Raw genomic sequence first — 16,485 nt, 5'->3', positions numbered from 1 at the left:
AATCCTATATAGTTTGTCATGTTATTCAAATTCCATGTGACATATCTTGTACTGAATTTTCAAGGAAAGCTAAAATTCATCACACTAGACAATGTCTTATTCATCTAGTTAGAGGAGAACTTTTATATTATTGAGAACAGGCCTACTAATTAATGTTTATAAATCTATCACTCTGGAGAGAATTTGCATGTTCTTATATATTCAACAAGTATGTAATCCAGTAGTGCCTTTTTCTTCTCTTAAACAACACACACACACACACACACACACACACACACACACACACACACACAATTAAAATCACATGAAATCATGTATGCCAAAATCCAAAGTTAATTTTAAATGGTCATCTGATTGCATAAAATCATATTAATATTTTGTTTGTTAATATATTCTCTCATTTTTAGATGATATTATTATCTATTGCTTAAAGAGCTTCCCTAATAAGCGTTTCTTTGAATAAGTACATTTCCAATTATAGAACAAACCCTGGTGATTGTGACTTTTCAGCCAATCACATACAGGGAAAACTAAATAACTGGAGAAAGTAGTTCCCATTTGATATGACAGAGTCCCTTTTTAACAAATAACAAAACTGAAATAGAAAGAACATTGACTCTTCTGAAGAAATATATTCAACATTTTATATAACCTAGGGGTGATTTCTCCCCAACATTTGAGATGTACTATACTTATAGCAAAAATAAATATGCAAGGCATGCATGGTTTACACCAGTTTCTGTGGCATAGTTGAAAAGCTGATAGAGAATATCTTCACACAGCCTTCCACAGCAGCTGCAGATGTAAAGCCCTGAGAAGACTCCAATGGTCTTACTGTTCTGTACAATGCCACATCCACAATAATGATTGTTTCAGTGCTACAGATCTGGGTGTGATGTGTTGCACTGACTATGACTTTTCTCATTTGATTGTTCAAGAAGCAATTAGGGAAAAATCAATATATCTCCTTTGTATCCATCCGCCTTGTCAACACCAACTGTAATCAGCGAGCTTGTACTCTGACTTATGATTTTTCACTGTCAGCTATGTTCACTTGTAGCAGCACTGTCATTTTCTAAAAGGAAGGCTGGGGATCAATATAACTACTAATAATTTTGACTCACTACAGCTAATCTACACTGTGAATTGGATCTGCTTTATTACACTCAGTGACAGATGGGAGTGAAGGCAACCAGAGACTGCTGTAAAAAATTCCAGAAAGAAACCTTGTGTCATAACCCATAGGAAAGAACCTGAATTATTCTTTGTATAGTAAACAAGTTTTCAGTATTTGACTGTGTGGGTTTGTTGGATCATGACTTTCCTTACCAAAAATGGTCTCAAAATTGGTACAGCAATATTTACAACAGTTTTAAGAGTGTACAACAATAGACAATTTTCTTTAAGTTTCACATGGAAAATGACTATGTTTCATGGTGGTTCTTTTACCCATTTATTAAATATATGGGATGAATGCAATGTGACTAACAATAACCACAGGTCTTCAGAGCAACAAGTCATTAGTTGGCTCTTCTTAGATTAGGCAGTGATGGAAGAGAACTGCCACTTGGCATGCTTGAAAAACATTCAAATTAACTCCTTTGAGTCTTGATGGAAGTAAGTGCCCATGATGACATTCCCATGATCTAAACAGTGTATGGAATAGCACATCTTTTGTAGTGTGACATAGGCTCAGAAGTTACTATTGGGTTAGAAATAGTCATCTATGACTTGTCTGAAATAATTTCAGTGCTGTGAAGGCTGAGACAAGAACCTTACTTTTATATTTATTTATTTATTTATTTATTTATTTATTTATTTATTTATTTATTCATTGTATATCCTGATTGCAGATGCCCCTCTCCTTCTACTCCCATTCGTACACCTTCTCCCCCAATCTCACCACCCAGTGATACAGGAATCTTTAAAGACCATCACAGTTAGTTAGCCAAATTCCTACTCAAAAGCCAAAGTAATCCAAACAAAGTGAGCATCACCTGCAGCACATTAGATGGAATTTATTTTAACATATATATACAACTTCTTTGTCTTCTTATAGTAGTTTATGCTGGGGTTTTTTTCCTTCAGTTTTCATAAGCTTATGAAATCTAGATTCTCATGCATTGTTGTAGCTAACAGTTCCTGTAGTAAATCTTGCAAGTTTTCTCATGATATCATATATAGAACATACCTGAGAATCTCTGGAGAGTTATTTGCTCATTAAGTCCCTTGGGGCTCAGTGTCTCTCTGGCTAAATGCTTCTTTTCAGATTCCTGTCATGAAAATTTTCTGTCATTACTGTCTGAGAAGCTGTTTCCACTTTAAGATTCATGATGTTTTCTATGTTTTTAATGGTTCCCACAGAAGAGTCTCATTTTAACTATACTAGTGATGAAGTCACTGGAGCAATTAAAAGCAGACTATGACACAAAACAGAAAGTTATTAAAGTTTCAGAGTCAGCAAACAGCAAGTACATTTTCTGTAATGTGTAAGAGAGCACAGGCAGGGAGATAAGCTCAGGAACAAAATGCTTTTCCAAGCCGGCAGTATAACATGCTTGTCTCTTTCTAAGGATTGGACAATCCATCCTGGGTGCCTCAGAATACAAGCATGCCCCTAACTTTGGGGCATTTCTTTCCCTTCATTTTCCTATCTTTATATTGAACTCTCTTAAAGTTTAATTGATGATACTCCTATGGAAATAAAAAGGAGCAGACGGCAATAGATACAACAAGCCACGAGAAGAAAACATGCATAAAATCCATTTTATATTATTGGAGTATGGTAGAGATAGAAAAGAAGAAACATTTTTTCTTCAGACTTACCAGTTTCATCCAGTCCTCTTCTTTTAAATTCAGGTCAGAATCACTGAAAAATTAATTCTAAATATGTAACATTTTCTTGATGTATTACTCTTTTTCATAATTGATTTTGAGTTGCCTAAAGAAGAGGCAAACTACAGAGTGAAGGAATTAATTAGTTTTATCATATTTATAATAAAAAATCTGAAATTACTTTTCTTTCTTGTAATAATTTTAATCAGTGTGTTTTTTCTTCTGAAATGAATTGAATGCATATATATTAAGTGCCTGGTCTGAATTAATTGCATATGAGTGAAGTATTTAACAAAATATTTGTTGACCAGAAATTAATAAATATTATTCAGTATGTATTAGAAAAACTCATTAACTATCTAATTAATTTAAGTATATATAAGCAGAATATTGAGTGATGTATTTAGGAATACAATGCTCATTAAATTGTCTGAACAATGCTCATTAAAATAAATACTAGTTATGTTTAATGTTAACCTTTGACTAAAATTACTCTAAATATTAAAATATATTTAACTCAATGCCTAATTGCTATAGCAGTTTGGAGGATCACATTGAGGGCTTTGTGAATATTGCATAAGTGCTCTACTATTGAACTATGTCCTAAAATATTGTTTTTATTTTCTTAAATATTTTTACATTAAAAAGCCATATACCTATGCAAATTTAATAAATAATGTAAAAAGAATATTTTTCTTGAACTATTTGGACATAAATTGCTGACCATTTAATGACTTATCATCTGAAAACACCAGTATTCTTTGAACACTGGAGAAAGAAACATAGGAAACAGGAAATATATGTATATATATATATATATATATATATATATATATACACATATATATATATATGATCCAACACTGAAGTATGAAGACACATTAATATCAAATTTGAAAATTACCTCTATGATTTAGATGCATGACCTTTTATTTTCATTTTAATTCATTCTAATTAATTTTTTTAATTTGCAGAAATCACATTAGTACATTTACAAATTGTTCCTTCATTCATGTTTACCTGATGATTCATTTGATTGCATCTATGCCATGTTTTCAGCAATGATATAACAAACATGATTATTCTATCCTCTCATATGTCATGCAAAATGACATGAAACATCTTTCAACTTATTCCTGTACTGACATCCATATCCATGCTTCAGTTTTTAAAATTGTAAGTATGATTTTTTTATATCTTATGCTTATTAACGACGCTCTTTGAGATTACATGTAATTTATTTATGAAATTTAAATATTCTAAAAAACTTATTAGTTTTATTCCTGTTTCCTGGATTTGTCATGATTTATTAGGACATTCAAGATGACAAATATTTGGGTAGATAAAGTCCTTTGATTGTTTGCATCCTTTTAATATATTTCTAGTTAGATCAAACAAGTTCTGGGGTCATAAGTACATCTCATCTCCTCCCCTCCTAGGTAGATTTGTCATCCATTCTCTCTCTTTGTCTTTCTGTCCGTCTGTCTGTCTCTCTGCTCCTCTTCTCTGTCTTCTTGTCTCTGTCTCTAACTGTAACTCTCTCCTGTTGTGGATAGCCCTGGGGCTAATTATATTTGATGTTAATTCCATTCTCCTATGAGTGGTTGTGAACAAGGAATGAGTCAGCATTCAGGTAGTTTCTTGTAAACCTGCTTCCCACCTTAATTTGTAAAATAAAGGAGAGCTGGTGATTGGGCAGATAAAAGGAAAGTTAGAGCAGAAGGTGGGAGAGAGAAAGAGGAGAAAATGGAAGAGGGAGAAGATGCAGAGGAGGAGGAGGAGGAAGAAGAAGAAGAAAAGCTAAGCAGAAGCACATGACCTGGAGAAACCACAAGTTCTAAGGGGTCTCATAGATGTGTAAGATGGTGGTGTAGTGGTAGGTCTGCCCAATCTAGGTGCACAATATATAATCATATTAACTGTGTTGTGTTTTCATTTGCCAGGGCATATTTGGGAGGAGATATACCACAACAAATTGGTGCCCAACGTATTGATATGAATTCAATTAACCTGAGATAATTGTTCACTGACCCCCAACCCCTGAATGGGCTTGGGCAGTGACCTAGGCTGTAGCAGTATGGGTTTGAAGCTGACTAGATTTAAGGGGTCTACGGAGAACAGTAGACAATCATCTATGCCTGAGAGAGCCTTTCTGTGTTTGCTTCCCTGTATCCTTGCTCCCCACTCTGCCTCTCCCATCTCCAAACAGGGACACAGACAACTCATATCTTTTACACTTAGTGTTTCCCTGTGCATAAATAATTGGGAGACAAGGGTACAAGGGACTTCGACCAGGTAATTCATTTCTATAAACAGAAAAATAAAACATTTTGATACTTGAAGAAGGTATAATGTTATATTATTGCTCTAATAAGTCTTACGGAATATTCATATCCTTTCTAACATGGGCTCCATGAGAATTTTGGGTTTAAATCCTGGTTTGACAAACTGCCTCTTATAAGTAGGTGTGGTACCTAAAGACGGGAAATTTTACCTGCCATTCAGAACCAGATAGGGAATATTAGTTACTGACTACATGTAGAGAGAGCACTGATAATCACCTGCTTTGAACAGGTATTAATTAATAGAAGTCTGTAAATCTATGTAAAGAGCATAACAGATAGATTTATAATAGGTATGAATTTTAAAAAAAATCTGTGGCTCCTGGTGGAGAGCACAACAGATAGAAGGTATAAATGAATGTCTGTGGCTCCTGGTAGAGAGCACAACAGAAAGGATAGCTGATCTAGGCAGAGAGCATATTAATTATGAGAAATTTCATGTTCAGAACTAGGTAGAGAATATTAGTCACTGATTCCAAGTAGACAGAGTAATGATAATAGCCTGCTATGAACAGGTATTAATTAATAGAAGTCTGTGGCTCCAGGTAGAGAGCATAACAGATATTATAATGGGTATTAATGAAATAAATGTCTGTGGCTCAGAGAGCGTCCTAATAAGTCTTATGAAATACTCATATTCTGTCTAATGTGGGCTCCATGGGAATTTTGGGTTTAAATCCTGATTTGACAAGCTGCTTCTTATAAGCAGGTATAGAAAGGAAAGAGGAAAGGAAAGGAAAGAAGAAAGCAAAGGAAAAAGGAAAGGAAAGGAAAAAGGAAAGGAAAGGAAAGGAAAGGAAAGGAAAGGAAAGGAAAGGAAAGGAAAGGAAAGGAAAGGAAAGGAAAGAAAAGGAAAGGAAAGGAAANAAGGAAAGGAAAGGAAAGGAAAGGAAAGGAAAGGAAAGGAAAGGAAAGGAAAGGAAAGGAAAGGAAAGGAAAGAAAAGGAAAGGAAAGGAAAGAAAAGGAAAGAGGAAAGAGGAAAGAAAAGAAAAGATGAAATAGGAAAGGAAAGAAGAAAGGAAATAGGAAAGAAGAAAGAGGAGAAAAACAGGAAAGGAAAGGAGAATAGAAGTGTGAATCAATTGTTTTAAAGATAGTGTAATAAAGTCTGCAAGAGACTCATATTCTGTCTAACGTGGATTCTATGGGAATTTTGGGTTTAAATCCTGACATGACAAATTAGAAAGGCCTAAATAGGTTAAAATGTGTGCCAATTAACTCCCCCATATCCCTACCCTTCCGCCTCCCTTCAAAAACATCTCAATGCCCATATTCAGCTTGAAGAAATTTTGAAGGGTCATAGTCCTAGTTCCCTAAGCTTTGGGGCTGGGGTGGTTATTATAGGTTGTCTTTGAAGTACAGGGCTTAGACCCAGTCCTTCTATTGGTGTTATTATAAACAAATCTGAGATGTTTAAGCCTGTGAGTTAAGGACCAAATAGAAAATTAATGGCTCTGAATATATTATTAGGGCATTTTCAGTTATTTTAATTAGAAACGGCTGAGAGTAGTTAACAGACAACAGTCTACATTACATCACATAGATAGTTGGTTTTCAAAAACATAAGAAGCCCACAGAATGTGACATTTAATGTTATTTGTTCATTGGCTGTTGAGACCAGTCTGCTCCTGATGACTTCCCTTGTCTTGAATTCAAAGAAGAAACTGAGCATCTTTGAGTAAATCCAGTTGTGGTGAAATAGCCACTAGGCAAGAATTACCTCATTATATCTACAGACATAATGCTGTCCAAAGAAAGGACATGATTACAGGTTAGGACAGCTTGATTCTGCCAAGGCAGAGTAGGCTAGTCTTTAATATTCCTGTTTCTCTAAGACTGTCAGATGACCTTGGCCAGTAGGCTGAAGACTGATGCTCCAATGTGTTGAAGTAAGGGACTGTCCAGGTGATCAGCAGTCTCTATGGATTGGCTAAGTTTTGGAAGCTGTTTTAGGCTTCCTATATATTTTCAGTCAATATCAGTTGTTCTTGGATTTCTGATGGGGTTAAAAAACTGCATAGTCTCCTAAACAACCCAGGCTTTTTATTTTGAGAGTAAGAGTTTTGAGAGGATGCTTTCTGGATGCCATTCAATCTAAAGCCAAGACATAGTCAGATGTAGAATTGTAAGTCCTTTAAGTAAGGATAGATGACAGAGGTTCTGTTTAATTAACAAAAATGATGGCCTGGGTGTTAGGTCTCTTGTACTTTATCAACTACAAAATAGTAATAGTTATGTTCAATTATATCTGAGATAAAAGTAGTCTTTTAATTGGAAAGAAAGGAGGAAATGTGCAAATGGATGGAACTTGAGGACATCATCCTGAGTGAGATAACCCAATCACAAAAGAACTCACATGTTATGTACTCACTGATAAGTGGATATTAGCCCAGAAACTTAGAATACCCAAGGTACAAGATACAATTTGCAAAACACATGAAACTCAAGAAGAACGAAGACCAAAGTGTGAACACTTTGCCCCTTCTTAGAATTGAGAACAAAACACCCATGGAAGGAGTTACGGAGACAAAGTTTGGAGCTGAGACAAAAGGATGGACCATCTAGAGACTGCCATACCCAGGGATCCATCCCATAATCAGCCTCCAAACACTGACACCATTTGCATACACTAACAAGATTTTACTGAAAGGACCCTGATAGAGCTCTCTCTTGTGAGGCTATGCCGGGGTATAGCAAACACAGAAGTGGATGCTTGCAGTTGGCTATTGGATGGATCATAGGGTCCCCAATGGAGGAGGTAGAGAAAATACCCAAGGAGCTAAAGGGATCTGAAACGCTATAAGTGGAACAATATGAACTAACCAATATCCCCAGGAGCTCGTGTCTCTAGCTGCATATGTATCAGAAGATGGCCTAGTAGGCCATCAGTGGAAAGAGAGGCCCATTGGTCTTGCAAACTTTATATGCCTCAGTACACGGGAACACCAGTGCCAAGAAGTGGGAGTGGGTGGGTAAGGGAGTGGGGGGGTATGGGGGACTCTTGGGATAGCAATGGAAATGTAAATGAAGAAAATGCCTAATTAAAAAAAAAGAGAAAAAAATTCAATTTCGGGAAAAAAAAAGAAGAAAAAAAAGAAAGGGGAAAATGTGAATAGCCCTGGGGCTAATTATATTTAATGTTAATTCTGTTCTCCTGTGAGTAGTTGTGAACAAGGTATGAGTTAGCACTAGGTGATTTCTTGTAAACCTGCTTCCTACCTTAATTTGTAAAATAAGGGAGAGCTGATTATTGGGCAGATAAAAAGGAAGGTGGGGCAGAAGGTGGGAAAGAGAAGGAGAAAATAGAAAAAGGAGAAGATGCAGAGGAGGAGGAAGAAAAAGAAGAGCTGAGCAGAAGCACATGGCCTGGAGAAACCGCAAGTTCTAAGGGGTCTCATAGATGTGGAAGATGGTAGTGTGGTAGTAGATCTGTCCAATCAAGGTGCACAACATGTAATCATATTAACTGTGTTGTGTTTTCATTTGCCGGGGCATATTTGGGAAGAGATATACTGCAATACTCTCCGTGTGTGTGTGTGTGTGTGTGTGTGTGTGTGTGTGTGTGTGTGTTATTCTCTTATTTCACTTAAACATTATCTTATTCTACTCCCATAGAAATTATTTCCTTTAGCCTATAACTAGTCATTGCTCACTGCCTTTCAATCTTCAGCAAGTTTCATGTATAACCCTAGTGTACTGTTCAGCCACCTCCAGTATTTCTGTTGGATGCTGAGGATGCAAATTCAATTTTTGTTTTATTTTGTTTTGTTTTGTTTTGAAACAGGGTTTCTCTGTATAGCCATGGCTGTCCTAGAACTCACTTTGTAGACCAGGCTGGCCTCAAATTCAGAAATCTGCCTGCTTCTGCCTCCCGAGTGCTGGGATTAAAGGAGTACACCACCACCACCCAGCTCAACACATTCAATTCTCTTTTTGATTTTTCTCCCACATTTTTAATTAGATATTTTCTTCATTTACATTTCAAATGCTATCCCAAAAGTCCCCTATACCCTACCCCAGCCTTGCTCCCCTACCCATTCACTCCCATTTCTTGGCCCTGGTGTTCCCCTGTACTGGGGCATATAAAGTTTGCTAGACCAAGGGGCCTCTCTTCCCTATGATGGCCAACTAGGCCATCATCTGCTACATATGCAGCTAGAGATATGAGCTCTGGGGGTACTGTTAAGTTCACATTGTTGTTCCACCTATAGGGTTGCAGACCCCTTCAGCTCTTGGGTATTTTCTCTAGCTCCAATATTGGGGGTGCTGTGTAACATCCTAGAGATGACTGTGAGCATCCACTTCTGTATTTGCCAGGCACTGGCAAAGCCTCATAGGAGACAGCTATATCAGGATCACTTCAGCAAAATCTTGCTGGCGTATGCAATAGTATCTGCATTTGCTGGCTGATTATGGGATGGACACCTGGGTGAGGCACTCTCTGGATGGTCCATCCTTTTGATTAGCTCCAAAATTTGTCGCTGTAACTCCTCCCATGGATATTTTATTCCCTATTCTAGGGAGAAATAAAGGTCTTCTTTCTTGATTTTCTTGTGTTTTGGAAGTTGTATCTTGGGTATTCTAGGTTTCTGGGCTAATATTCACATATCCGTGAGTGCATATCAAGTGACTTCTTTTGTGATTGAGTTACCTCATTCAGGATGATATCCTTCAGAAATATCAATTTGCCAAAAAATTTCATACAGTCGTTGTTTTTAATAACTGAGTAGTACTCCATTTTATAAATGTACCACGCTTTCTGTATCTATTTCTTTGTTGAGGGACATTTGGGTTTTTTTCCTCCTCTGGCTATTATAAATAGGGTCCTTTCAGCAAAATCTTGCTTATGTATGCAATGGTGTCAGCGTTTGGGGGCTGATTATGGGATGGAACCCTGGATGTGGCAGTCTCTAGATAGTCCATCCTTTTGTCTCAGCTCCAAATTTTGTCTCTGTAATTCCTTCCATGGGTGTTTTCTTCCCAATTCTAAGAAGGGGCAAAGTATCCACACTTTGGTCTACATTCTTCTTGAGTTTCATATGTTTCGCAAACTCTTGCGGCCGGCCAGCAGCTTGTAACGTGAACAGTTCGACTGAGATGGCCACTCAAGCTAAGCGAGGAACTAGACAGGAAGAAAGAAGAAATGGAGCCAAGTCTCTGATTAAAGCTCAATTTTACTTGTTCAGACATTCAGTTATAAAGGAAGGGGGAGGGGACCCGTTTCCCGCCAAATAGTCTCGGGGTCCAGAAGCAGGGTGAGCACATGTGTGGCTCCAAGCAGCAAAGTGGCACGGTCCAGCAGTGGGCGTGACAGAATGAATGAGCAGGAAACCTCACCCTTGAGCAAGCAGGTGCCAGGCTGGGGATGGGGAGACTACATCTCCTCCCATTTGTTAACAAAAAATAAAAAAATAAAAAGGGAAGGGCTGGCCTGAAGTAAAAAAATTATTTATGCTCAATAGTTCTGCCTGAATTCTTAGGGCTAAAGACAAAACCTGTTTCCGTGGGATTCCCTAACTTTTCTTATGGTAAACTGTATCTGGCAAAGACTGTCCTTTCTATCTTAGTGAACAACAGAAAGGCCCTGAGCTGTAGGCTCTGACTTTATAATGCTAATTAGTGCTGAATAGGTAACTTCCTGGTTGTATTTTAAGTAGGGCGTTGGAACCCTGGCTAAGTTTGACTGAACAAATTTGAAATACACTTTATTAAGAATAACACTGAGTTGATATTCCTTCGCATTTTTGGATGACAGGCAGGAAACAGGGAGAAGGGGTATGCCCGGCTCCGTAGTACAAGGCCAATTGGCTTTTTTATTTGGGTGGGAGGCAGTGAAGGGCTTGCCCTTCCAACAGTACGTTCTCCAACCTCTCTCCCCCCTATTAATTAAGTTTTGAAAGGCTTGTAGGCAATGATCAATTACGTTTTTTGAAGCCTTTCTTGTATGTAGAGAAGCAAAGAGAAATCTTGAACAGGTATCAATGNAAACATGTATATATTTTAGTTTTTTAAATTTTGTATAATGGTTTATATCTATTTGTCAAATATGATTAGGCATAAGGNCTCTAGGATTGACTCCTAGATGTGGCACTGGAGATAATGTAATACATTTAGGACATTGTTTTACAATCATTTTCGCTTGCTCTTTAGTGATCTTATGTTGGAGTCTTAGGGTATGGCTAGAGATGAAACCTTTTATGATCACGTTGGGCCAAAGCAACAGGATCTGAAATTAAAGCGTTTTTTATTAGAGCTCTGTCAATGTGATCATTATTCTGGCCAGAGGCCCAGGAAGACCAGAGTGAGACCATATATAGCCAATATAAAACGGATTTTTTCAGGCAAGAATGATGTTTTGTAATTTTGAAAATAAGGATCCTGATGGCGTATTGAAGTTAAACGTACCACAGGTTTTTAATAAGGATACTGACTAGCAACATATAAACTGTCAGTAAAGATATTAAAAGTCTCATGTACAGACTGAAAGACCTTTAGTACTGTTGTTAATTTGGCTAGCTGAGCCGAGAGACCAGGAGTCTCTACGTTAACCTGTTGATTATTAATAAGATATCTAGTTCACCCTTTAGAGGAGCCATCAGTAAAAATCAATAGAGCATTATTTAAAGGCTGTAAAGAAGTCATCTTAGGAAATATTATATCATGTACATTTAAAAATGTTATCAATCTATTTTGGGGGTAGTGGCTGTCTATAGTTCCGTTAAACCCTATTTGTGTAAGCAACTAATCTGTACTATGCTGTTTCAGCCAAGTGTCCTGACTTACGCTGTAAGGCTGAACAATGATATCTGGCTCTTTTCTGAAATAAGTCAATGTGTGCTTTCTTCCAGTGATAATCATTTGAGCCACTGCTTTGTGATATGGCAAGATATTAGGTTTGGGAGAAATCCTCGAATGTATCCACATTATAGGAAATTTTTGCCATAGCAGTCCCGTAGGCACATGAGTCGTATTAAAAATTAACAGGTGCATTGACAAGGAGTAATCTATATAGGTGACAAACTGCTCTTCAATAGCCTTTTCTACTAGCTGTAAGGCCAGTAATCCTTCTGAGGTTAGGGATTTGGGGGAAGTGGGATCAGAACTCCCTTTAAGAATATCAAATAAAGGTTTCAACTCTCCTGTAGTAAGCTTTAAATAGGGGCAAAGCCAATTAATATCACCTAACAATTTTTGAAAATCATTTAAGTTCCTTAAGTTATCTCTACAAATAACAATCTTTTGGGGAAAAACAGCTTGATCAGTGAGTCTAAAACCCAAATAATTATAAGGATCCTGAGTTTGTATCTTTTTAGGAGCAATTTGCAATCCCTTATCAGCTAGGGCCTTTTGTAAGCCTTTATAACACAAAAGCAAATCTTGGGGGTCCTTTCCCGCCATCAAGACATCATCTGTGAAATGAATGATGTAAATATTTGGCCATTGTTGTCTAACAGGCTGAATTGGTTTTGCCACAAACCTTCGACATAAGGTGGGACTATTAGCCATCTCCTACGTGAGAACTGTTCATTGATATCTTTTTATGGGTTCCTTGAAATTTACAGAAGGAACACTAAAAGCAAATTTTTCACAATCCTTTGGATGCAAAGGGATGGTAAAGAAACAATCTTTCAAATCTATAACAATCTTATAATATCCCTTAGGAATGGCTACTGGGGAGGGGAGTCCCGGTTGTAAGGTTCCCATAAGTACCATGGTTTTATTAATCTTTTTTAAATATGGTAATAGTCTCCATTTTCCAGATTTCTTCCTGATAATGAAAATGGGTGTATTCCAGGGAGAATGAGACTCCACCAAATGTCCTGCTTCTAACTGTTCCTGCACTAGCAAAGAAGCGGCCTCTATTTTTTCTTTAGGTAAAGACCACTGATCTACCCACACCGGAATATCATTACGCTATTGAATTTTTTCGGCATGGGATGTAGGCAAGATAGTGGTCACTACTGAAAATACCTTAAACCTCTTATGTTAGAGTGGGGTTTAAGATCCTCAAAGGTCTTAATTCCCTGTCTCTTCTTTATTAGTCCACGACCAGGCAAGGGTCCCTGCCTGAATGTCTGCTCAGTCACCATCTCCTTAGAACTGCACAGAATAACACCCATCTGTGACAACAGATCTCTTTCCCACAGGGTCACAGGCAAATTTGACATAACTTACGGCTGAATCTTTCCTGATTTCTCATCCTCATCTCTCCAGGTTAGCAATTTGGAACTACGTTTTGGGTTACTGGCATACCCAATTCCTTGAAGGTGAGTCAAGGAAACAGTCAAGGGCCAGTTTGAGGGCCAGTCCTGCCCTCTTATAATTGTTACATCAGCCCTGGTATCTATTAATCCTTCAAAGCNTTTTCCATCAAGAGTCAATTTAAGGTTAGGTCTCTGATTAGTGATAGATTTTACCCAAAGGCGTAAAGGGATCAAAGTAAGTTGAGCAATTTTCTGATTAGCGGGTATAGTTATAACACCACGAGGGCAAGCGGCTATGATTTTAAGTTCTCCCTCATAATCATTATTTATAACACCTGGATAAATCTGCAGGCCTTTTACAATAGAACTGCTTTGTCCTAAGAGAAAGCCACAGGTTTCTACAGGCAGTGATCCAAAGACTCCGGTAGGCAGTTTGGACTCCCACTTCTGGGGTTAATACTGTGTGGACAGTGGAACAGAGGTCCAGTCTTGCATATTTTGGGTTTGCCCTGACAAGCTCAAGAACTGATCTTGTTGGCTGGGCAGTAGATTTATAGCCCCATAAGCTGTCTTCTTTGAGTAACTCGGGGCCTGGGGCTGACCCCTTTCCTAGTTTCCCAGCACTGGGCGGCTCAAAACCCCTGGTTTATGCTTACAATCTTTTGCCCAGTGGCGGCCCTTTCCACACCAGGGACATATTCCTGGGGCACGGCCTGTTTGTCTACCCTTGGCATCCTTGTTCTTAGGACAGTTACTTCTAAAATGATCCAAACTTCCACATTTGAAGCATGCATTATTCTCTCGTTTTCTCGAGAACATTGCTTGCGTGTGGGTTCCCTGGGAGAACTCGCAGGAAGGCCCAATGTCTGCACAAAGAAGGACATATCTAATCTGTCTGTCCCTTATGCGGTTGAATCGCAGCTCAGCAAATTGCGTTAGCATTCTCATAAGCCAATTGCATAACGTAAGGACTTCCCGTGTCCCGACTTCCAAGGATTCTACTAGCTAAAATCAATAGCCTGTCCACATAGTTTTGATATGGTTCATCAGAACCCTGCCGAATGTTAGCTAAACTTCCACCAATATCTCCTTTGACTGGCAACCTTCCCCAAGCACAGCGTGCAGCTGTCGCAATTTGCGCGTACACTGCAACGGGAAAATCAATCTGATTTGTCTGTCCCTCATATGGACCCTCTCCTAAAAGCATATTGCTATCCCAGTCTGAGTTACCAGCCTGAGCATTAGAAGCAGCAGTTTTCTTACTGGNGTCTCGCCATTCAGAATCCCAAAGCAAAAAATCTCCTCCTGACAGGGTAGCCTTAGAAAGAGTCTTCCAATCTAAGGGGGTTAAGTGTGACTCCACAACTGTGTCCAGTAATGCTTGAGTGAATGGGGCTGAAGGGCCATATTGTACAACAGCCGCCTTTAACTCTTTTATCAGCTTGAAATCCAAGGTCTGGCAATGTCTGGTCCTAGTATCTTGCTGATCAACTACCTCAACCACAGGAAAGGCTAGTGTATTAGACATATTCTGTCCTTTCCCACGAGCCTGACTCACAGCTTTTTCTAGCAGCACCAGCACCTGGTGAACTATAGAAGAGTTACTCTTCTCCGCTTCTGACATCTTTTTTAGATCCCAAAGCTCATTAGTCAGCCTCTGAAGCTTAATTTCAAGCTCTAACTCGCTTAGCCATGTGTCCCTATGAGTAGCACCTCCGAAGTGGGGACTATAGGTGAAGCGGGAGATTCACAAGAGGACCAATTCTCATTAAAGTAATGGGCAGCTCCTCTATCTGAGTGATTTTTGTTAAAATTCAGTTCATCATCCTAGTTTCCACATTTATCAATTTTTGAGTTAAGAAGATCTTTTTCTGAGGAGGCCCTCTCTGATAGGCACTCCTCCTGAGATACCACAAGCTCCGCCTGGGGACAATTTAGCCCTGGAGAAGTTGTATCTTTTATAGCATCATTTATGAGTGCACAGAGGCCTAAGGTAAAATTATCTGTCTGAGCAATTTTTAAGGCCTCACTAACTTTCTCCCAGGTTCCGCAATCTACTGTTTCTTCTTCCTTGAACCATGGGCAAAAGCTATCTATCTTACCTAAAAAATTTCTTACTAATTGTACTTCAAGCCTTACTCCTCAGGCCTGAAACAACTCCTGAAAACTAAGGGCAACCGCCTGATCCATAACTTTAAACCCTTCCTTCTTCCACCTAAGCAGCTTCCTAAAAAGCTGCGGCCAACCCGCCTGATTCCATTTCTAGTTCCAATTAACACGCTGCTGACCCAAGCAGAACCAGCGTTGGGTTAGCACTGATTCAAGCTTAGTTCGTATCCCACCGCACCCTCTGCAACATCTGACAAAGCTGAAAGTTTAAGCTAGCGCTAGCATGTGTACCTGTCCATTGCTCCGGTGCCCGATACGAATATCCTTTGCCTTTCTTGTGGAGCTCCACACCAACAGCATTTTTCTTAGCATCCCTCTGCCATTCTTCAGGTCCCTCTTCGGGCGCCAAAATGTTACAGCTGGCCAGCAGCTCGAAACGTGAACTTTCAACTGAGATGGCCACTCGAGCTAAGGGAGGAACTAGTCGGGGAGAAAGAAGAAATGGAGCCAAGTCTCTGATTAAAGCTCAATTTTACTTGTTCAGACACTCAGTTATATAAGAAGGGGGAGGGAACCCGATTCCCGCCAAAAAGTCTCGGGGTCCAGTAGCAAGGTGAGCACCTATGTGGCTCCAAGCAGCAAAGTGGCAAGGTCCAGCAGTGGGTGTGGCAGAACGAATGAGCAGGAAACTCCACCCTTGAGCAAGCAGGTTCCAGGCTGGGGGTGGGAAGACTAAAACAAACTATATCTTATATCTTGGGTATCTAAGTTTCTGGGCGAATATCCACTTATCAGTGAGTACATATTGTATGAGTTCTTTTGTGATTGGGTTACCTCACTGAGGATGATGCCATCCAGGTCTATCCATTTGCCTAGAAATTTCATAAATTCTTTATTTTTAATAGCTGAGTATTACTCCATTGTGTAAATGTACCACATTTTCTGTATCCATTCCTCTGTTGAGGGGCATCTGGGTTCTTTCCAGCTTCTGGCT

General features: G+C 38.8%; 1 pseudogene; it reads right to left on the bottom strand.

Annotated features, from left to right (window-relative positions):
- Positions 1-13,835: 13,835 nt before the first annotated feature.
- Positions 13,836-15,572, bottom strand: LOC110293302 (annotated as a pseudogene).
- Between the last annotated feature and the right edge of the window lie 913 nt (positions 15,573-16,485).

Source organism: Mus caroli, chromosome 4 (assembly GCF_900094665.2).
Source record: "Mus caroli chromosome 4, CAROLI_EIJ_v1.1, whole genome shotgun sequence".
NCBI lineage: Eukaryota > Metazoa > Chordata > Mammalia > Rodentia > Muridae > Mus > Mus caroli.
This window is presented reverse-complemented; position numbering and strand designations above follow the sequence as displayed.